Source organism: Chanodichthys erythropterus, chromosome 20 (genome assembly GCF_024489055.1).
Source record: "Chanodichthys erythropterus isolate Z2021 chromosome 20, ASM2448905v1, whole genome shotgun sequence".
Lineage (NCBI taxonomy): Eukaryota > Metazoa > Chordata > Actinopteri > Cypriniformes > Xenocyprididae > Chanodichthys > Chanodichthys erythropterus.
In genome coordinates, this window is record NC_090240.1 from 12,914,735 (window position 1) to 12,937,678 (window position 22,944).

Consider the following 22,944-nt stretch of genomic DNA (forward strand, 5'->3'; position numbering starts at 1 on the left):
GGTGCCGGGGGGTTGATTCCCATTGAGTGCGCATACTGATAAAAATATATACCTTAATACGTATGCTTTACTTTAGAAAAAAGCGTCTACCAAATGAGTAAATGATTGTTGTTCGATACATGCACAGTCTGCACAAACTGTATTTGTGTATTCTTTAGCAAGACATCTCATTCTAGAGGGCAGTGTTGGTGTTGCCTCAGGGTCATGTCCAGGTGTTTTTATTTAATGGAGAATCCGTATGTGTGTGTGTGTGTTTGTGTATAAGTGGGAGAACATTTTAGGCAGGAGGGGGGGCTTTGGTCCACTATGCATATTGACTTCCTCACAGGTGTGGCTGTATTGTGTCAACAGAAAGCAGGGGAGGGGAACTGGTTCCTACTGCGTGGGGTAAGGGGAAGAGAGGGACTGAAATAAGAGTAAAGAGTAGCAAAGTGTTCTAGGAACTGTTTTAATGAAGCCAAACTATCATACCTGCCCACAACCAGCACTTAATAAGCTGTTATAAAAGAACATTAAATACAACTCTATTGACAGCTTGCTGTTGAATATCACATAGGCTCATTGGAAAAATGTGCCTCTTCCTACATTTTGGCAAAAATGTACATTTTGGTTCATTTTGCAGCTGAAATGAACACTAGAGGCAGTAAAACACCAACAACTTTTATTCCTTTTCACTAGGCTTGCTGCATTAGTCAGTGTTACACGGTGTTTGGCCTTACACAAATTATATTACTTGCCCACCACGGCACTGCCCACATTGACGTTTTGTTCTTAGTTCAGTTGGACTATGGATGCTACAACTATAAACTGAAAGCGTCTGCTCTGCTCCATACAGCAAAAGCTGCAGTCAGATTTCACATGACAAGAGTAAGGAGAGTTGACTGACAAGACAGTGGCGGAGGATTTGGTGTGCAACAGATCCTGAGCGCCATTGACAAAATGTGCGGTCAGTACCACCGCTCCCTATACTCAGCATATGCATGATTGCGAATTCGAAAGTGAAAAGCGGCCGCGCATTCAAAGTCGACCCCACCCCCGCCCCCCAAATTGGAAAAATGGTAATTTTGGTAAAAGTCCAAAAATGTAACTATACATACAATTCACTGTATTTTCAACTGAAATGAACTCTAGAGGCAGTAAAACACCAACTTTTATTCCTTTTCACTAGGCTTGCTGCATTAGTTGATGTTACCGGTGTTACACGGTCTTCGGCCGTACACCAATTACATTACTTGCCCACAGCACCACACCCACTGTCATTTTGCTTTTTCTTTTTTTAAAGAAATAAAAACCATTTAGTTCAATTGGACAACTAATGCTACAATTATAAACTGAAAGCTTCTGCTCCATACAGCATGAGCTGCAGAATCAGATTTCATTTGACGAGAGGAAGGTGAGATGACTGACAAGACGATGGCAGGGAATTTGGTGCACAACAAAAATGTGCAGTTTCCACCGCTCCCTATACACAGAGAACATGTGATCATGAATTTGAAAGTGAAAAGTGAACGTGCATTCAAAGGCGATTTCAATACCTCGCACATAGAAAGCAAATTATAGGCCTTTTCACAGAATCCCAGGTGTTATTGGTAATACCGGAATTCTGTGACCCACCGAATTATGTGACATTTTGACATTTGCATCACATAATTGTACATGTGTTTTCTGACATAGTATAATTGCTCTGTAGCTCATCTGGTACAGCATTGTACATTGAATCTCATGAAAGACAAGTCCTGATAAAAAGAACTTGTAGAAGCAGCTATAATGGCATGGTTGCTTCAGCAAATGTGTTTTTTGTCAACCCTATCGGTTAGGCTTAATGTAGGTGGTAAATTTTTTTCAAACATGATAGAGCCTTAACCTTATAGTGCCACTCGTTTCCGATATGTACAACAACCAATGTAATACAATGTTTTGGATGCAACTGAACACACTTTTTTTGTGCCTCTCGATGGACATTACACTTTGAAAGTCACGAAACGACGTAAAATCATTAAATGTAAACGTTTAATCGACGTAAAATCATTTTGCAGAAATATCACCACAGGCACATTTTTCTAGAGAGCCTGGTTTGGACTAATTATGACTCAGACCATAAAAACAAACAAAACAGTAAATGAATGCCCCATAGACTTCCACTGTAAGTGCACTCTGTCAACACAGTTTCGTCTGATGCTACAAACTAAAGTTGACGTTTTCAATGGAAATCGATAGCATAGATGCTTCCAAAAGTGCAGAACTTGTATATAACCCTTCATATATTATTTTTATGTGCTGAATTATGCATGGCAGTGCCTACATCTAAAAAAACTCAAGTTGCGTTCATTTAGTTACATTCAGTATACTTTGTATGCTTCGTCTTATATGAGGGAATCATCCACATTGGAGTTTGTTTTAAATGTTTGACTGTTATAATGTTTAAGCATACATGTTTAACGTGTGTAGATGTGCAAGTGTATCTTGAGGGAGGTTCAGGCAGTTAGTTGAACAAGTAAGTGCAGTGCTGTGTTTATTCAGGGTGGTTGCGGTTGTTAATCTGAACATTTGCACAGAAAGGCAAGATATGGGGGAGGAGGTGGCTGATGGTGGAGAGGGATAGAGAAACAGATAAAGAGGGGGTAGTTCAACTGGCCGTGTGTACGTGTGTGTGTGAACGATGGAGAATGGGTGCTGATGTGGGGGGGGCAGGGTATGGGGGTGCAAGCTGACACGACACACAGCTGAGTGTGTATATGTGTGTGTGTGGGTGGAGTGTGTGGAAGATGGCTGCTCTCCCCGGGCTGTGGGCTGTGTTGTGTGGGTAACAGGTTAGAAATCATGAACCTGCTCCAACACTGGGGACCGGCTTCTCCCCCTCACTTTAAGACCACACAAAGCCCGATATTATATTTATCAGCACTCATGAATACTGCACATTAAACATCTGTACAGTACGTGTCTTGTATGATGCCTCCCTTTTGATTCACATTAATATTTAAAGCTAAACACAAACATGACTGTTAAGCACACAATTGTTGCATTTAAATTTTTTATTTCAGTTTTACACCCTCACACCATATGTGTTATCAATAGCGATGTGTGCCACAACTAATTTAATTAGCGTTTAAAATGGAGTTTTGCAGCCGACTAGACAACTATTAACAAATCCCCAGAAGACAGTTAAAAATGGCATTCTCTATAAGCGATCCATTTGAAATAGTCTAAATCAAACATTCAAATCCTATACTGAGACAATATTATTAAAATGAATGAATCAATGGGCAGTGTGCAAACTCAATAATCAATGTCAATTATACAATTCCTCAAAAAAAAAAAAAGTTAGATTGCGCAATCACGTTTGCACGCGCTTCTTGTGACATGACAGGCGGCAAAATCGCAAGAAAACCTTGACGTGTACTGGCAGCTATACTTTCATGGGTATTCTGTTTGTTAGTAGTTGTCAATTAAGTTTCATTCAAAATGTTTCCCTTTTAAACTAGTATAAAATTTCATGTGGGTATTGTCCCTCATAACTAGCAGTATAACAAGTCTATAAGCAAACTTCGAGGGATAAATTTTGTCATAATTTACTCACCCACATGTTGTTCTAAACCTGTATGATTTAATTTCTTCTGATGAACACAAAAGGAGATATTTTGGAGAATATGGGTAACCAAACAGTTGATGGTCCTATTGACTTCCATGGTATTTTTTTTTTCATGTCTGCTTGCCAAAATTCTTCAAAAAAACTTCTTTTATGTTCAACAGAAGAAAGAAACTCATACCGGTTTGGAACAACTTGAGGGTGAGCAAATAATTTTTGGGTGAGCATTAACTGTTATATGCTAGTTTAACACTACATTGCCTACACAAAACATTTCCGTTTTCTTATAAGTCAAAATACTCCTTCATTTTGCTGATCTTCCGAGTGGACATTTCTCTGAAAGTGACATTATTACAAATTAACATGTAAGGTCTGAGTTAAAATAAAATTATTTTGCCTCCAGATACACACCTTTCAAAATAATGTTTCATTTTTAAAATGTAACATTAACATGACATTGATTTGAACATAGCTTTTGTAAAATAAATAAATAAAATAAAGCAAAACATAAATGTGCAAAAAAAAAAAAGTTTCAGTGTCAAATAGCAGCAGTAATATTGTTTAGTCGACTTATCTCACACATCCCTAGTAATCAAACCAAAAAACTAGATTGTGGAAGTTCTTTTGTGTGAGCGGGGACGCATACAGGTGCGCTTTGCTCCCTAGAGCTGTTGTGTGTGTGTGCGTGTGTGTGTGTAAGGAGTGACAGCTGTGCTCATCAGCCACTTAGATGTGTTCATCCCCCTAGATTAGGCACTCGTTGTGTGGGTTAAACCGGAGCCGACCTCCCTGGAACCGCCCCACAAAGACCTGTGTCCTCAGGTGCCTTGTGAATATTTCAGAGGGGGCTCTCAGGCTGTGTGGAAAGCCCTGGGGGAGAAACCGAGTGAAAAAAAAGCCCCTGGAAATGAGATAGCATACCCTGGGCAAGCGCTTAGCAGTGGGCTTTACACTCCCAGGCTGAAAAAGAGGATGTGGTCATGAGGTTTTTGTTTCTGTTTTTTCCTCTTCTATTTCTCCTTATGCTTGTCCACCTTGCGCTGTTCGATAATATCTTCGGTAATTCTCTCTCTTCTCTCTCTCACTGGGGTGAGATTTGGTCCAGCTTAGTGAGTCTTAAATCGTGGCATACTCTAGAGCTGCTTTTGGGTTTGAAAAGTAAACACACAAACAAACACACACACATAAACTCGTTGACAACACCCCCGCCCATGTCGCGCTCAGTCGTTTCTGGCTTACTTTCTGACCACACGTGGTCTTAAATACAGGATGTTTACACACAGGGAGGTATGCTAACCCTCACCAGTTAAAACCATACTTGTCTTCATCCTCTTCAGCCCCTTTAACGTGGTGATTAGGGATTTAGAGTAAGTAGACTTTATCTAATGTACATCCTTGCTGAGCTTCATATGCGAGTATTGAATGAAGTTTCACGTATGGTAAATATTAAAACCTACTGGCATGTATTTTTGACACATTCTAACTTTTCCCCAGCAGTAATGTCACACTTTTGAGTTTTGTCAACTTGTCGTGATGCAGGGTTGCCAGGTTTTCACAACAAAACCCACCCAATTGCTACTCAAAACTAGCCCAGTTGAGTTTCGGGGGGTCCCCCGGTAAAAATCGCATCCCTGTGGGTAAAATCCACATTTTTGGCGGGGTTCCCCTGGTAAAATTCGCATTCCAGGGGCTAAATATAATGTTATTTGGAGTTGCTTCAACCCACAGACGTGAACAACAACCCACAGCAACAGTGTTAAAGTAGCCCAAAGGGGCTACAACACTGGTGTGACGTCACATTCAAACTGACAGATTCAAATTAGCTTTTGCGCCGGCCCAGAGAGAACCACTCATGCATATTCACACAAACTGCTATTCAGACTTTCTTTTCAAGCACATGGAATCTTTATTTAATGTCATAGAGAATCAAATAACAAAGTACTATGATAAGGGTTGCCAGATCTACATTGACCAATCAAAACTAACCCAAGACCAGGCCAATGACCAATTAATCTTGTATAGCAGAACTAAAAATATGGGTAACACTTTATTTTACAGTGCCCTTGTTACAAATGTTACATGTACTTACTGCAGTGATAACTGTAAATTATGCATAATTACATGCAACTAACCCTAAACAAAACCCTAATTCTAATGTAGTAAGTACATGTTGTACATCCTTCGCATCCTGACTCTTTATGATCATTAAAAATCACAGGATGTCCTTCGAAAGAGTAAGGGTTTAACCCTGGCATCCTGACCAAATCTGCCCAGTGGCCTCTGTCCATCATCATGGCCTCCTAATCATCCTCATATATATTCTGATTGGCTTCATCACTCTGTCTGCTCTCCACCAATATGCTAGTGTGTGGTGGGCATCCTGGTTCAATATGGCTGCCGTCGCATCATCCAGGTGGATGCTCCTCATTGGTAGTGGTTGAGGAGATTCCCCCCTTCCATGTAAAGTGCAAAATTATTATTATTATGAATATTAATTCATATTACTCAGTACTTAAATTTATAATTACACTATATAAAAAAATACTGTGTCCAAAATATGCCACAGTATTTTAGTCACTGGTATGTTTTATAAATGAGCAATGTTAGCTTCAACACTGTATTGTATTATTCATAGTTTGTTTTAAAAAATAAAAAATTCATCACAACCTCCAAATAAAAATACTATTATTTATACTTTTTAATTATCGAAGAACACATATAATTAAAAGGATAGTTCACCCAAAAATGAAAATTTGATGTTTATCTGCTTATCCCCAGGGCATCCAAGATGTAGGTGACTTTATTTCTTCAATAGAACAAAATTGATGATTTTTAACTCATTGCGGTCTGTCAGTTGTATAATGCGTGTCAATGGGAACACCATCTATAAGAGTAAAAAAAAACATGCACAGACAAATCCAAATTAAACCCCATTGATGTCCTAAGACACGAAACAATCAGTTTGTGCGCGAAACCGAACAGTATGTATATACATTTTTTACCTCTAATACACCACTATGTCCAACTGCCTTGCGCACCGTATCCAGTGTGTGAGGTGTGTAGGCGCTCTGGCGTAGTTTAAAGGATTAGTCCACTTTTAAATAAAATTTTCCTGATAATTTACTCACCCCCATGTCATCCAAGATGTTTATGTCTTTCTTTCTTCGGTCGAAAAGAAATTAAGTTTAAGTTTCAAAATTACAGTTTTAGTGCAGCTTCGAAGGGCTTTAAACAATACTAGACGAGGAATAAGAGTCTTATCTACCGAAACGATCTGTGTATTCTTCAAAAAGCTTACGCTGTATGTCCTACGCCTTGCCTATTCTACTTGCGGAAAAAACGGAACTGGCGCTGCATTCGTTCTGTAAGTTGAATAAGGAAGGTGTAGGACATACAGCAAACAATACTGTTTGGTTTCTCACACAAACCGATCGTTTCGTGTCTTAGGACATCAACGTGTCGTCACGAGCCGCAGGGTTTAATTTGGATTTGTCTGTGCATGTTTTTTTTTTTACTCTCATAGATGATGTTCCAATTAACATGTATTATACGACTGACAGACGGCAACGGTTGGAGTTAAAAATCATCATTTGTGTTCTACTGAAGAAACAAAGTCACCTACATCTTGGATGCCCTGGGGATAAGCAGATAAACATCAAATTTTCATTTTTGTTGAACTATCCCTTTAACGCATTTACTGTCTCTATTCCAGAATACTAAGATATTCACTAAAAGATGACAACTTTGGGGCTCTATTCATTTTGTACCTACAATATTCTAAGATTGGAGTAAATTTTGTTATCTATGCAATGTGTCTGCAACGGCAAAAAAACCAGCAACTGATCACGTGACGCAATGAATATTCTAATCACACCGATGTGATCGTACTCTTCAAAGGGTCAATCATCAAACTAAATTATTTTTTTTTTTTTTTGTCTTTTGGAAGCCGCATTCAAACCCAATTTGCTCAGAAATCTGATGGGGCCCCCTTGGTTTAAGTGGGCATGACACCTCTGGTCACAAGTTCCATTGAATTGTGTTGGTAATGATAGAACTTGTGACCATAGTTGGTTTTGGGAAACACCCCTGGTCAGTATCCTCAAACAAACAAGAGCAATGTTTTGAAAGCACCAGAGAGACACAGTGTTATACTTCACAGGGAAATCAATCCAAAATGGCATACTTACAGCTGTCTCTGCGTATTAAGCTGGAATAAGGAAGTATTTTATCAAAAATTAAAAAAAATTCCATGTGTTCTTCATTTCTGTCTAGAAGTAGCAAGTGAGATATGACAAAAACAGAGGAGCAAAAAAGCAAACCAAGAAAATGGCTTAATGTTGGTGCTCAGTTATGTCAGCATTGAGTCCTTTTTCAGTTGGACAGGAAGGCTTTTACCATTTCAAACGTTCTCAGGTGAATCGGTGGACAGTTGGTTGTCCACTTTCCATAGCGCTTTTGTCTGTCTCTTAAAAGCTCTGTTTATTTTTCAGAAGATGGTTTAGTCTGTCTCTATACTTTTCATCCCATCTTGTCTGCCAAGAGCTAACCATTAAGGGAGGGTGGAGACACTCCTAGCGCTAACACATTTACCCCACAATACCACAGAACACTTTTCCTTCTTGCTGTGAATTTTAGAAAGCCATTGAAATCATTGTTAGGGTGAAGATTTCCTTTCTTCAGAACCATCTAGATCTGTGTCTAAATGCTAGCTTAGAAAATTCCCAAACCAGAAGTCAAAGTTGGTATAAGTTCGTCTTGTACATGGCTCAAGTTCCCAAATCCCCAACTGGATTTAATTCAGTTTGCAGTGTCACAGTCTAGATCTACACCGCCTCATTGCTTTGGAGGCAGTAGATATGTCATGGCCATTGGAAGGCCTCTGTTTTTTCCAAATGTATTGTATGATGTGCCGATCTGCATTAGTCCATTATCAAGGGTCGGTGTAATCCTGAGAGGAGTTCATCGCCAAGTGCTAAAGTGCTGTTAACAGGGCCTGTTTAACATTCAGCACTTCCCCCTCAACATACAATTATTCCGCTGCTCCTGCTATTAGCATGTAGCGTTTGCCTGCGTGCTTTTAATTGAACTGATTTAACGTATGCTAGATCAACTAGTTTTCGTTAATTAGTTCTGTCTTAAAAGTGCCATCAGAACATGAAATATTCATCACGGTGAAGAGGTACATTTGCGGCAGACGGATAAGTGTCTCGTATGGGAAACTCTCAAACCTGCCTTCGTGCTCTGGCGTGTCGCGGGACTGCCGCTTTCGCTTGTCAGTTGTCAAAGAGCTTCAGTAACAACTTGGATCTGCACACTGTGACAGTACACAAAATTACAGTTGGTGGAACATCTGAATAATATACAGCAAAACTTGTGTTGTCTTTTTCATGGACGATGTCAGTCAGTTATGTACTGTGTCCTTCATGCTTGACTCCTTGATCACCAGATCTGGCTTTCCAGCTCCCCCCAATCCAGTGTGTACTTGATTGTTAGTCCAAGAAAAGGGGTGTTGAAAATAGTACAGGTGTGCCCTCCATGGCCCCATTTTTTTTTTTCTACCTAGATTAAATGAGAGCCCTGATCTTGCTCTGGTTCCAGCTTCCACGCCCTGTTTTCCGAGCTCGAACACCCCCACTGCCAGGTGAGCGTGCAACCATGCCAAGCTGCATGGAAACTTTGTGCAGCCATTGTTGGCTCCGAACTTTGTGACACACTTTGTGGTTTAGTGGTTATTTTTTTATTTTTTATTTTATTTAATTTTACTCTGGCAGCCCCCACTGACTTTGCAGCAATTGTGTCTGAGTGTTGGCAAGGAATTGTTTAGATGTGAACACTTTATTATTTTATTTAATTTAATTTTATTATTTTATTTTATTTTATTTTATTTTTTTATTGGTTTACTTTATTTTATTTTTTATTTTATTGTTTTACTTTATTTTTGTTTTATTTTATTTAATTTTACTCTGGCAGCCCCCACTGACTTTGCAGCAATTGTGTCTGAGTGTTGGCAAGGAATTGTTTAGATGTGAACACTTTATTATTTTATTTTATTTTATTTTATTTTATTTTATTTTATTTTATTTTATTTTATTTTATTTTATTTTATTTTATTTTATTATTTTATTTTTTATTTTTTATTGGTTTACTTTATTTTATTTTTTATTTTATTGTTTTACTTTATTTTTGTTGTATTTTATTTTATTTTATTTTATTTACATTTTTTATTGGTTTACTTTATTTTATTTTTTATTTTATTGTTTTACTTTATTTTTGTTGTATTTTATTTTATTTTTTAGTTTTGTTTTATTTTATTTTTTTATTTTTATAATATTATAATATATTTATAATATTTTTATCTGAACTTACACTGACTTTGCAGCAATTGTGTCTGAGTTTTAGGGAGGGATTGTTTAGATGTGAACACTTTATTATTTTATTTTATTTTATTTATTTTTTACTTTTTTAAATATTTTTTATTGTTTTACTTTATTTTTTGTTTTGTTTTGTTTTATTATTATTATTATTATTATTATTATTATTATTATTTGGTTTGTTTTGTTTTATTTTTATTATTTTATTTTATTTTTATAATATTATAATATATTTATAATATTTTTATCTGAACTTTTCAAACCTCCTAACACCCTCTGGCAGCCACCACTGACTTTTTAGGGAGTCATATCTTATCTTATCTTATCTTATCTTATCTTATCTTATCTTATCTTATCTTATCTTATCTTATCTTATCTTATCTTATCTTATCTTATCTTATCATCTTACCTTACCTTATCTTACCTTTTCAGACCCCATAGCACCTCCACTGACATGATGATTTTGACGAAAATAGGCTTTGGGTTTAAAAATGAGGTTTTAGATTTAGTCATCATGGTTAAATACACAAAATGTCATCACAGTATTTTGGGCCTTTTTACTTTTGTAAAACAACATGAGAGAGGAAGGGAAAGAAATGAAGGTCCTCTCGAACCCTCCCCACCCACCCAAGGGGTTGTTCAGAGAAAGTGTTGGTTGGACACTCGATACCGCCACCTCACAACGTGGGAATGTGTGACTTTCTTTAAAATTAGGTTTGTGAGGTGGGCGGTGTCGCAGAATGATCGTGATCACCAGAGCAACACGCTAGCCCTGTTATTCCTACATGCAGCATGATGCATGATATATATCGCTCGTTTCGTCCGTTGTTAATCGAGCAACGTTAGTGCCTACAGTTCAGCAGGTGACACCTGAACCATTCTGTCAAGGCGTCGTATGGCGAAATATACAAAAGAAGGAAAAACAGACAGTATGGGACAGGAGCGAAGCGTGTGGTGACAGGGTTGACTCTTGGCCACACTCGTGGTTACCATGGAAACACAAGCCTGGGTAAAACACTGGCTATTGTTAAGCTATACTTGATTATCAAATATGAAACAAAAGAAGCTCTTAGAGATAATGAATTATTTAGTAGGGTCATATCAGCCTAGAGGATGATGTTTTATGGGTTAATATAAAGTGCATTAAAATCTGTTATAAGACTTGTAAGACCCATACGATCACTAATCGCCTCTTATTCTTTCTCTCTTTCTTTTCTCACTCGTTCGCTCACTTCTTTTGCTTTTCAAACTGTCAGACCGAATAAGTATAGCCACAGTTGTGTTTCTCTTCATGTTTTCCCCTTTAGTCCTCAGCAGACAGAAGACAAAGGTGTGAAAATGCCCCTGTATGACAGAAACACTGATCATATTAATATAGGACTAATATAGGGCTCGACGATAAAGATGGCATGGCCACAGAGTGAGAGAGTTAAGGGTACTGCTACTTGCACTTTTAATCAATATATTTTTTAAAAATCTTTTTTCAGTGTAAATATCTGAACATACCTGAAACAAGACCAGTTTATGTAATAAAAAATGTAAATACATCTAATAACATTTAGTGAATTTAATTCACTCAATTTATTTGCCATTGGCGTAATAAAAATACACATAATTCAAGATGTATTCTCTAAAATCTTTAACAATGAAGCATTTTATGAGTTTATCTTGTTTAGATATTTTTACTAGAAAAACGAAAAAAAACAAAAAATAAAGCCCAAAGTATGCTTCACTTTTTACGCGTACGTGAGGGTCAGCATACAGTGTGCGTGACGTGAATTTCATCATCAGAAGCACAGCCGGATTTTTGCATACTTGTACGCGCAGGTTGCACATGTGCATTTAATTTTTTTTGCAGTAATTAGTTTATATACAAGGTGGCAACCATGCCCTGGGGGCGTCGAATCTCAAGGTAGTCAAAGAAAAACTGCATAAACAGAACAGACCGGAAGGCGTGCAAGCTGCAGCGACAATGGAGACGAGAGATTGTGCGAAGAGGTTAGAAAGTACCTCATTTGTACAACTCTAGCATGAAAGAATACAAAAGATGTTTACATCGGTTGTAACTCGTGGACAGAGTTTGCTCAAAAGTGTGCATGCGTCGAATGCCTGTGTACGCGTACAAGTCAAATGAAGTATACTTTTCAAGACTGTGCGTTCGACTGTGCGCGTACACTAGTGTATGCATAAAAAAACTAAGTATACCCAGGGCTCAAGAATAAGACCATCTTGCGGTTTATGCCTCGTTCGCCAATGTAAATGTGCTTTTACTGCTTGCAGACTTAAAGATTTGGTTTTCTGTGATGTATTGAGCATCTAATTATACTGTTTTTTTTTGTTTGTTTTTTTTTTAATATATATAGAAAATTTTATATTAAATGCAGAATTTAAATGTTTCCTAAGTCCTGGCACATAAAACATATATTCCTAAAATATATATATATATATATATATATATATATATATATATATATATAAACGGCACAAATAAATACATTAGACCAAAGATACAAATAAAATAAACTGTGCTTTTCAGGTTATTTAGGTATCTAAAAGTAGAATAAAGTAATCATATATAAAATAACATTGTATATAATCTTCACTGTATAAGTTAAATAACCATTAATCAATATTAATGTTACAAAAGCCATTCAGTCAAGAGCAGTGCATGATTTCCTTGTCTTTTGTTTGGTTAACATTAAAAACACAGACAAGAGCAGGAAGGCAAGGCTGTTGTCACTTTAAGACATAATGCACAGATCTTATATATTGACACTGATACAAATGCGAGATCAATTTGGTTACTGACATTTTTTCAGATATCTTCCTTTGTGTTCAGCAGAACAAAGGAATTCATACAGGTTCATACAGGTAAATGATGACAGAATTTTCATTTTTGGGTGGACTATCCCTTTAAGATAAAACCGACTATGTTTGCTAGGATACTCACCAAGACAGGCATGTTGAACATTTTTGTGTGAATTTCTCCGTTCAAGCGCAAGACTTGAATGAGAACTCAATATTTGCACGCTGTCTGAGAAGCGGCTTTCTGTGTGCATGCCTCGGATGAGTGCACACACAAATCTACTCACAGAGAATGCAAGTTCTCTTTTCGCATCTTGCTCTTGAATGTTTAATTTGGCAAGGCTTAAACGAGTTTAGTTTAAACCCAGATAGCAACGTGTGCTGTTCAGATCTTCAGATGTGAGATGAACTCTGGTGCAAGTGCGTGCCGAACTGTGGGTGGAGGACGGTACGGTTTGATTTTATTTACCGAGAACCTTTACACCCCTAGGGTGTACTCACACTAGGCTCTCTGAACCGTGCCCGAGCGCGTTTGACCCTCAAAGCCCGGTTCGTTTGACAAGTGTGAGCGCTCTGTTCCGTGTCCGGGCGTGGTTCATTTAGCCGGCCCTGGCCCACTTGGAAGAGGTGGGTCAGAGCGTGGTTCAGTTGGGCTCGAGCGTTATATTTGGGTTCAAAGCAACCGTGCCTAGTGTGAGTACGCCCCTAGACTACCCATGGAAGTCCAGACCGATGGGTCGAGTTTAGCTGGTTAGCACAGCCTGTTAGATCTTAACCAGCCAATGCCGCAAGACCTGCAACCATTCAGGTGAATCATAACTTTTGGCAAACAAGTTTTGCCAGTGTCTTTTTTCCCCCCTTCTCACAATAGTTGAGTTGCTGAGAAGTGTATAATCTTTTGGATGTTAAGACGCTTTCTTAATATGCTGAGTCAGCTATAATTAAGGCATTTGTATATTGATTCTTCAGAAAAAGTATAAATGCTGTTTATGCTGCTTTCAAAACCTTGCTCTGTTTGCATGAGCCTTCGACCAGCCTGACACAGCAACAGTGGTTTAACCAATGACATTAGTTAGGGGCGGAGCTATGAGTTTGTCTGACCAATGGCAGATGATGGAGTGTTCAAGGAAACCTGTTTGAATTGTCATTATTTTTAAAGATCTGTTTCATCATGCTAGTTACACAGAAATTACACACCTATAAAGAAAGAGGTTTTTAAATGCCTTGATCAGCGATTTGAAGAGGAGCAACAGTTCATTAATAAGTTGTGAGGTCATGCTGTTTTCCTCTCTCCAAATTCTTTGTTTCACCAGCTATCTGTCTCTTTTCTGCCACCCCCTCTTCTTCTCTCCCCATCATTTTAGTATTTGGCGAGCTGTTAGTTTGGGGTTATCCAGTACGGATGGTTTCCAGAAGGATGCCAATGTTTTGTTGACAGCCCAGCAGTCACGCTACAGACACCCCCTCCTTTCTGTCCACCTGCACCTCTCTTTCTCTCTATTTCTCTCTTTCTCTGTTTTTCTCTCTCACTCTGAGTCATTGACAGGAGCCAGTGTTCCTGATTATGACAATTAGCTTCCTGACAGACACCTCATGCCAGGACATGTTTGTGTGTGTGTGTGTGTGTGTGTGTGTGTTTGAATCTGGAACTTTAAAAATCTCACTTTTAAAGAGGTCCTTAATAAGAATTTGAGAATTTGCTTTCTTGATTGTCAGTGCTGTTAATGTCTTGTGGAGGTACAATGTGATTCTATCTATCTATCTATCTATCTATCTATCTATCTATCTATCTATCTATCTATCTATCTATCTATCTATCTATCTATCTATCTATCTATCTATCTATCTATCTATCTATCTATCTATCTATCTATCTATCTATCTATCTATCTATCTATCTCCGTACGTCTGTCTGTCTATGTATCTATTGTTATATCGTTCCATCCATCCATCCATCCATCCATCCATCCATCCATCCATCCATCCATCCATCCATCCATCCATCTTTGTGTATATAAATGCATATGTTAGTGTGTATGTTATATTTCCTAAAGTTATAGCCTGCTTAATACGTGACAGAGAAGGTGGACAATGGACATGAAAAACTAAATTGCGACTGCACAAAACAAGTGCAATGCTAAAAATATATGTTTTACTAAGTTTAAAAATGAAAAGCAGCGTTCAGCGAATCATTCTGTGAAGTTTGCATTCGTGGACCTTATCTGGCGGTGATGAGCCTTCCTGTTGTGATAATGGCTTGTCACAGCATGGTGTGTGAGGTTGTGTGTTGGTGTGTGTGCGCACAGGAGTGTGTGCTTACAGGAACGGCTTGCTTCAGTGCAGCGTGACAACGCCGGTTTGTTGTGACACCTCTCACGGCGCGAGCTCCAAGAAGGTGTTAAAGATGAGTCGTCGATTCGTGAGTAGCGGCAGCCGAGCTTTGGGGAGTCATCGGCGCACCATTTGGTGGATTTGAAACGTTGACTCTGTGTGTGTGTGTGTGTGTGTGTGTGTGTGTGTGTGTGTGTGTGTGTGTGTGTGTGTGTGTGTGTGTGTGTGTGTGTTAATGTGAGTGTACACTCATAGAAAAAAAGAAATAAGTGGGAGAAAGCAAGACAGCGAAAGAGAAGGAAGAGGTGGAGATCGTGCTGGAATTTGACTCCCACTCAGTAACTAGCTTGTCATCAACCTCTCAACCCTGCGCTTAAGTGAGCCCGTCCCTCAGCGAAGATGGTCAGATGAAGATACACAAACTCATTCATTCAATTTAGTTGAACCCATCCTTGTTATCGTCTCATTTGCAGTTGCACAATACGCATCGCTATCCAAGCAGTTTTTAATGTCAAGACTACACTGTAAAATATTTTCTTGTTATCAGTATAAGAAAGTTTTCTTGTTTTCCAGTATAAAAACATCCATAAATCAACATATATTTACTTGAAAAGCAAAAAAAAAAAGTTATTTTGTAGCTTTAATTAAGGTATTTAATTTACCTCACTAAATTTAGTTATTTTTTAATTGCCGTATAGGAAAAATGCGACAGTAAAGATGATTATAATAAATGTTTTGCTGTTTTATCGGTACTAACTACTCAATTTGATGCACTGATGCTAAAATAGTGAAAGTTCAGGATTTTTAAATATTGTTTATCTGAATATATTAAGATATATTAAAATATATTCTCTATTAAGATATTATCTTTAATATCTTATGCTGCTTTAATTTAGTTCAAGTAAACATATTATTATTTTTTATTTTTTTTTTTTTTGCAGTGTATGACATGAATGACTCACGAAAACAAACAGGTCTGGGTCAGATTTCACCCAAAATATAATGAAGCCTATTTAGGCCAGTTTTTTTTTTTTTTTTTGCATCGTGATATTATTTTTATGGCAATTAAGCACTTTACACCCAATTAATGTGCCGCAAAATAATTTCATTCTCATTACTGCAATCCAAATATTGTTGTCTTATTGGAAATAATTGGTCATGGTAATATTTCCAATCACCAATAAGAATAATAAGATGCTTTAATGAAAATTTGGAGGGGGGGGTTAATTTGGCTTAATTGTCACTAAAATAATGTCCCAGTGCAAACATCTTAATGGTCATAAAATAATTTCTTCAGTGTCTTTGTGCACAATATGTTTTTTTTTTTTTTTTGATTGTGGGGTGAAATGTGACCTGGACATGTGGACATGTTCTTGGCAGGTGTGATTCACCCATCCATGGCCTTGTTGCTGGTAATGGGAGAAGATATGTGACAACCAAGACCCCACACAGAGGTTTTGGGACCCCCTAGGGACTCTCCCACCCGTCTTCTCAAACTCTCTGTGAACACTGAATATATCCAGTATTTTAAGTGTAACCCGTACGGACAGTTAGTTCCCGGATCTCTTGTGTATGTCCTCATGCCATCATCTCTACGACCGTAAGTCACCCTAGAACATTACTCCAGGATCCACCCCTGTTTATTTTACTGGCAAATCCAATCTTGACTCCCTCCGTAACACCAGCTCTCGTGAAACAAAAGACACTCTGTCAGGTTATCTCCTGCTAACCTCCCTTCTCTCTCTCTTTCACTCTCCCTCTATCTTCCCCCTACCATTTTCTCTTTTCATTTTCCTACAGTGGTAATGAGATGTTTCATTATTTGCATTTCACAGCTTTTAATAGCGAGAGAATTTAGGCTAAGCCCCGGGTTGTCAGAGAGGGAGCCTCCACTGGAGACACGGCTGGCTTCAGGGCCTCCGAGGCAGTGAATAGCCCAGAAATACACTAGGACAGAGGGAAAGAGGGAGGGAAAGAGTGAGAGAAAGATGGAGGACAAAGGCCAGATAGCTCATGCTGCAAGAAGTGCCTCTGCCAGGTAGTCTTAAGGGTTAACAGGTTAACTGCTTTTTGCCTGGCATGAACTTTTTCCACTGATTTTTTTTATCCTTTCCATTGGTTAGAGGAAACGGCTGTGTTTAAAGGGGACCTACAATGCCCCTTTTCAAGATGTTTCTGGTGTCCCCAGAATGTGTCTGTGAAGTTTCAGCTCAAATACCCCACAGATAGTTTATTATAGTTCTTCAAATTTGCCCCTATTTGGGTGTGAGGAAACATTTTTGTGTGTGTCCCTTTAAAAGCAAATGAGCTGCTGCTCCCAGCCGCTTTCCAGAAGAGGGCGGAGCTTTAACAGCTCAACAACAACAAAGCTGGAGAATCTCACGCAGCCAAAATTAGGATTGTCAGTAACGGTGTTCAGCCTTACATTGTTCAAACCAGAGTCGACAATGATGGAGAGACTCAGGAAGAAGTTACAACTTTTAGAATGAAACTGGACGTTTCTGAATGGTTAATGGATAAATTTATGCAGTTTCTGTGGAGCTGATTCAACTCATCCACTAGCATGTGCCGTCATGTCCATCTTTTGTGCAAATACAGTGTTGAATTGACCCTCGTTTGTGAAGCAGTCAAGCGCAAAATGACGAGATGGCAACAACACTCTACTACAACAACTCTTCCTCTTCTCTAAAGCAGCCAAAAATGGCCTCACCCCCTTTGTTGCATGTTCTCAGGGGCGGGGTTATGTAAATTTTGGGGTTTGTGATGTCACCAAACCAGGAAAAAGCTTGTTGTAGTCTCTACCAACTGTTTGTTGTAGTCCTTAAAAATTTTGCAGATGTTGTTTATGCTCAAACAGAAACATTACACACTAACTAAAGTAAAAAAATTGAAATCATAATCAAGGACGACTTTAAGGGGAAAGGCATTAATAAAGCTGGTGTATTATGGACTGTGATTCTGTGATCATTCAGAGACCAATGCAGTGAGAGAAATGCAGTGTTTCTGTAACGCACAGGCATTGCCAGCATACTTTCTGGTGAGGGAGTTGTTGCAGTTTTTCGAGGTGGAGATGAATGGAAATGTTCACCAGGCGTTTGGGGAAAGTGTGCCAGAGCATTACTAAAGAGTAGAGATAAGGCCTTTGTGTGCCTGTGAGTTTGCATGGAAAAGTACCTGTATGTCAGTTGATACTAAAATAGAAAAATTTTACAGTAAAATAGCTATATTCTGGGAATGTCCAGCCACATCCAGACTTTATATTAAAGATGTGTGCATTGCCACATTTTGATCATACTGGTTCTTCTGCTGTAAAAGCAAAAATTTGAGTCATGTTATAGCAATTTTGATCATGAATATTAATTAGTCATGCTGACACATTTGAACTTTCATATTAAGGGTGCTTGATGGGTAAAACTGAAAAATTCTTTCTGCTGTAAAGGTAGCAGTGACTCAATTCTGAAAGCTTCGCTCATGAATATTAATTGCTATGTAACCTTCCTGGAATACTCAGCAACGTTTTATTAAATATTTATTGTTTTAATTTTTAAAAAAAAATTCTGTAGTGGTAGTGCCAACTGAATTCAATAGCAAAAAATACAAATTATTTTATGGCAAAGACTCATGGATATGACATTAATTTTGTCTTACTGCTATTATGCAACATCCAAACACATAAAAGATCACATGTTTGATATAAAGGACTTGATTAATGCCATTTCAGTTTTCGCTGCCGTGTTGAACGGTAAAGCATGGCGCTAGGAACATCAAGGCTGTTGATTTGATTCCCAGAGAATGCCGGAGCTGCTCAAAAAATGTTAAATTTGAACGCAATGCAAGTAATTTTGGATAAAAGTGATGGTTACTTTGATAGTCCACTTTAGACATTCTATAACTATTAGTAATTTTGCTGCTACATGTCAACTAACTCTCATTAGAGTATTAATAGACTGTTAGTTAGTAGAATATGTTGGGATGTGCTTGCAACTTTACCTATAGTCAGTATAATGTCTGTTTCATCAAAATAAAGTGTTAGCAAATGTCTACTAATACTCGAATGACTTCAAGTTGACATGAACTTGCAAAGTTACTTATAGTTCGTAGAGTGTTTAAAGTGAACTTTCCAAATAAAGTGTTTATCAAATGTATGTGGCAGTTGTATAATTGCTCTGTTGGACAAAACCTGGCATTAGTGTGAGAGGGAATACCTGAATCTCATCACTAAGTTTTAACAGACAAGCTCAGGGAAAAGTCTCATTATGAATTTTCGGATAGAACCTTGCAGGACCTCAGTTTAGCAGAGAGCACATAGGGACAAGGCCTTGATGTGAACCGGTAAACAGTGAAGTCTCCCTGTCCCTGTTTCACACCACTCACCCGACACTCTGACCTATCCAGCTTTTCAGCACGGACTCACCTTCACTGCTCCGGCTTAATGCTCAAGAGGAGGTAAAGGAGGACGTGGGTGGGGAGGGAAGAGGTGCTGAGCCGGGTGGAGCTGAGCGGAGGGTTAAGACTCTCAAAGCCTTTTAGATCCGCTCTTGTCACATTCTCGGTGGTGTGACAGGCTCTTGTCACCTGGGCCAGCTGGAGTCTGGCCTAAAGACAGGCACCAAGATAGTGCTGCTCAGTCTGTGCAAAGATATATAGTCAAAAGAGTTCAAGGATTTTGGCTTGACAATTGTTCGTAGTGTGTATATATATATATATATATATATATATATATATATATTTTTTTTAAATGCAGTTTTTAGTCTTCAATGTCACATGATCCTTCAGAAATCATTAATATGCTGATTTGCTGCTCAAGAAACATTTCTTATTATTATCAATGTTGAAAACAGTTGGCTGATTAATGTTTTTTTGTGAAAACATGATTTTTTTTTTTTTTCTGGATTCTGTTCAAAAGAACAGCGTTAATTTGAAATATAAATCTTTTGTAACATTATAAATGTCTTTACTGTCACACTGTAAAAATGAATTGTTGGTTTAACTTAAAAACGCAGGTTACCTGGTTGCCTTAAAATTTTAAATTCTTTGAAATTAAAAATTTGAGTTAATACAATGAAGTTGATTGGTTTAATCAACAGAAACTCAAAATATTATGTTATCTGAATTATCTAAGTTGATTTGACAAAAGAGAAAATGTTATGATAAATCATGAAAATATAGTTTTTTTTACATCAAATTAATGGATCTGTAAAATTTTAATTTCTTTGAAATATCTTTATTTTGGATGTTTTTCTCAGCAAATATCAATGTATGCAATTTAATGCAATAATTTTGATTAATTAGTCCACTTTTTATACAATTATATTCAATTTTAATTGATTGGCAGTCCTAACTAAAACGTTTAAGTGCTGAAAACACCAGCAAAATGGCGACATGTAAAGTATCAGAGATTTGCTCTTGCTGCAGTCAAATGTACAGTATTTCACTGATGTCCCCCATGTAATTTAGGCCTGTCTATTAGTCATATACCTAGAACACATTGTGCCAAAGAACATTTTGTAACTAGCTTCCTGCTAGCTTTGAGAGTGAAATAATCAAACTCGGTATGAAACGTACCTTTTACTTTTATCAATGCCATTTATTTATTTTATTTTATTTTTAAACACTTTTTATATCACGTAGTTTCATTGTTGCATAATACAGTATAACTATAATGTACATTCCGAAATGTCAACTTGATTTATGAGTTTTAATATATATTCATATTTTAATGTATATGAACAATTTGATAAGCTCATTGATCTTGATCAATAATAAAGCTTTGATAAGCTTAATTGATCTCATTGATTATTATAAATAGTAACCATCTAGTATTTGTCAATGCAGTGTATCCAAAGCCAAAACACCTTTTTTATCCTCCTCATTTGCTTGTGTCTATTTATATTGCTATCCTAATAGTTATAAATAGCGAGACTAAATGCATCCACCTTTTATCCTCAGCTCATTTATCTCTGTAAGTGTTGTAACACTACATTCTTTTTGAATTTCTTCTTTAAGAGGTACCTCAGCACAGCCCTTGTAACCATATTTATTTAAAGCTGTGCTTAATTCTCATTTTCTGTTTATTTTGTTTTATTTGGCTAATCTTTTAATACCAGTACTGCTCGTTTAATGAGTCATTTACTCGGTCAGACCACATTTAAACAGCTGTTGGTTGAGTCAATTAATGATTTTACCACCATCTGGAAAGCCAATTTAAGGGTACGCTTGTAGTCTTTCCCTAATTAAATTTAGCTGTTTTATGACTTAAAATGCAGCAGCTGAGCTTTGTAAAGCCATCATAAAACTTTCATGAACTTCTGAAGAAGTTTCAAACTTGCCTTTCTATTTAATTTTTTTTCACAGTTGTAGCATACATTTTGTGCGATTTTAAAGGCCTGCACCCTTTTTGTTCCACTTTTCCTGTTGCCAGCTCTGTGAAATTGGGGATTAACCCCTCGGATAATGGACCTGATGGCCAGTTGAGTGGTTTAAAATGACTGGCTGCCTGAGAAACACACTGACGCATACATGACTTACACCCTCTGAGCGCTCTCTGAGTGTCTCCTTCTTCCTCCCACCCTTCCTATTTCCGCCACCTCCTCGCATGTCACGACTGTCCTTCCCACCATCATGTACAGAAACGAAAAGAAAAAGAAAGAAAGCTGGCCTTGTTTCCCCCCATCCCCTCCAAGAATATCAGAACCACCTCAACAAAAATAGGGAAGAGCATAGACGTGTATGCATGGGTGTTTGTGTTGAATGTGTGTGTGTTTTCTTGGCCGGAGGAACGCAGTCACTCCAGATCTGAGTTTTTGAGGGTGACAGGAACTGTAAGCGGTGGTGGCACTCTTTAACACTCTATCCTCTGAGACTTAGGCTGCTCTGGCCTCCATTCTTTGCACATTTCTTCCCTCCAATCCCATTACAGGCCTAACCCTAACCTTAACCTTACTACTACCACTTCTTACGCCTTCTATTTTGGTGTAGACAAAAGCTGGGCTGCAGTTAGACTAACTCTGAACTCAATAGATAGGGTAGATAATATCATGATGTCGCGCTCTTGGTGGTGAAACATTGATGGATAGTGGTTATCGACCCTTATTAAAGCAATTGCTTCCAATCATGTATAATCATCTGAATCATCTGTTAGATGATGTATTTTTACAGGGCCCCCCCCCCCCAACACAATTCCTCTGTTATTGAATGCAGTCAGAGAGCTTCAATTAAAGCCATCAGCCTACGTTTGGAGAATGTGAAAATCGTTTTTTTAAAGTTAACATCAGAATTGACCCTATGAAGTTCCTGGTCATGTGGCGAATGACGAATCAGTGTACATTATTACATCAAGACCACTTTTTACTTTCCAACCAATTCCCGCCCATTCATAAAATCAAGTCCCGCCCTAAAATCCTGTTTAGCTCATCAGAAAAGCATGAACATTTTTAAAGGATTAATTCACTGCAGAATTAAATTTTCCTGATAATTTACTCACCCCCATGTCATCCAAGATGTTTATGTCTTTCTTTCTTCAGTCGAAAAGAAATTAAGGTTTTTTCATTCCAGGATTTTAACTGCTACCAAAGGTTTGAAGGTCCAAATTCCAGTTTCAGTGCAGCTTCAAAGGACTTTACACAATCCCATCTGAGGAATAAGGGTCTAATCTAGCGAAATGATTGGTCAATTTCTAAAAAAAAAAAAAAAAAATGTATATACTTTTTAACCACAAATGCTCGTCTTGCAGTAGCTCTGCGATGCGCCATACATTACGTAATCTAGTTGGAAAGGTCACACGTGACATAGGCGGATTACGTAATGCCTGGCACATCGCAGAGAAGTGCAAGACGAGCATTTGTGGTTAAA

The 22,944-nt window shown here is 37.8% G+C and overlaps 1 protein-coding gene across 5 annotated transcripts in view; it reads left to right on the forward strand.

The window, feature by feature from the left end:
- zbtb46 (zinc finger and BTB domain containing 46) overlaps nt 1-22,944 on the forward strand; it is a 91,790-nt gene that overhangs the window by 2,066 nt on the left and 66,780 nt on the right. The window contains exon 2 of one of the 5 annotated variants that reach the window (XM_067370787.1): nt 3,751-3,806. The exons of 3 other annotated variants lie outside the window; for them this stretch is intronic. The gene's annotated coding sequence lies outside the window, so the exon portion shown is untranslated. The remainder of the gene's footprint in view (nt 1-3,750; nt 3,807-22,944) is intronic. One more of the 5 variants, XM_067370789.1, reaches the window with a different exon arrangement.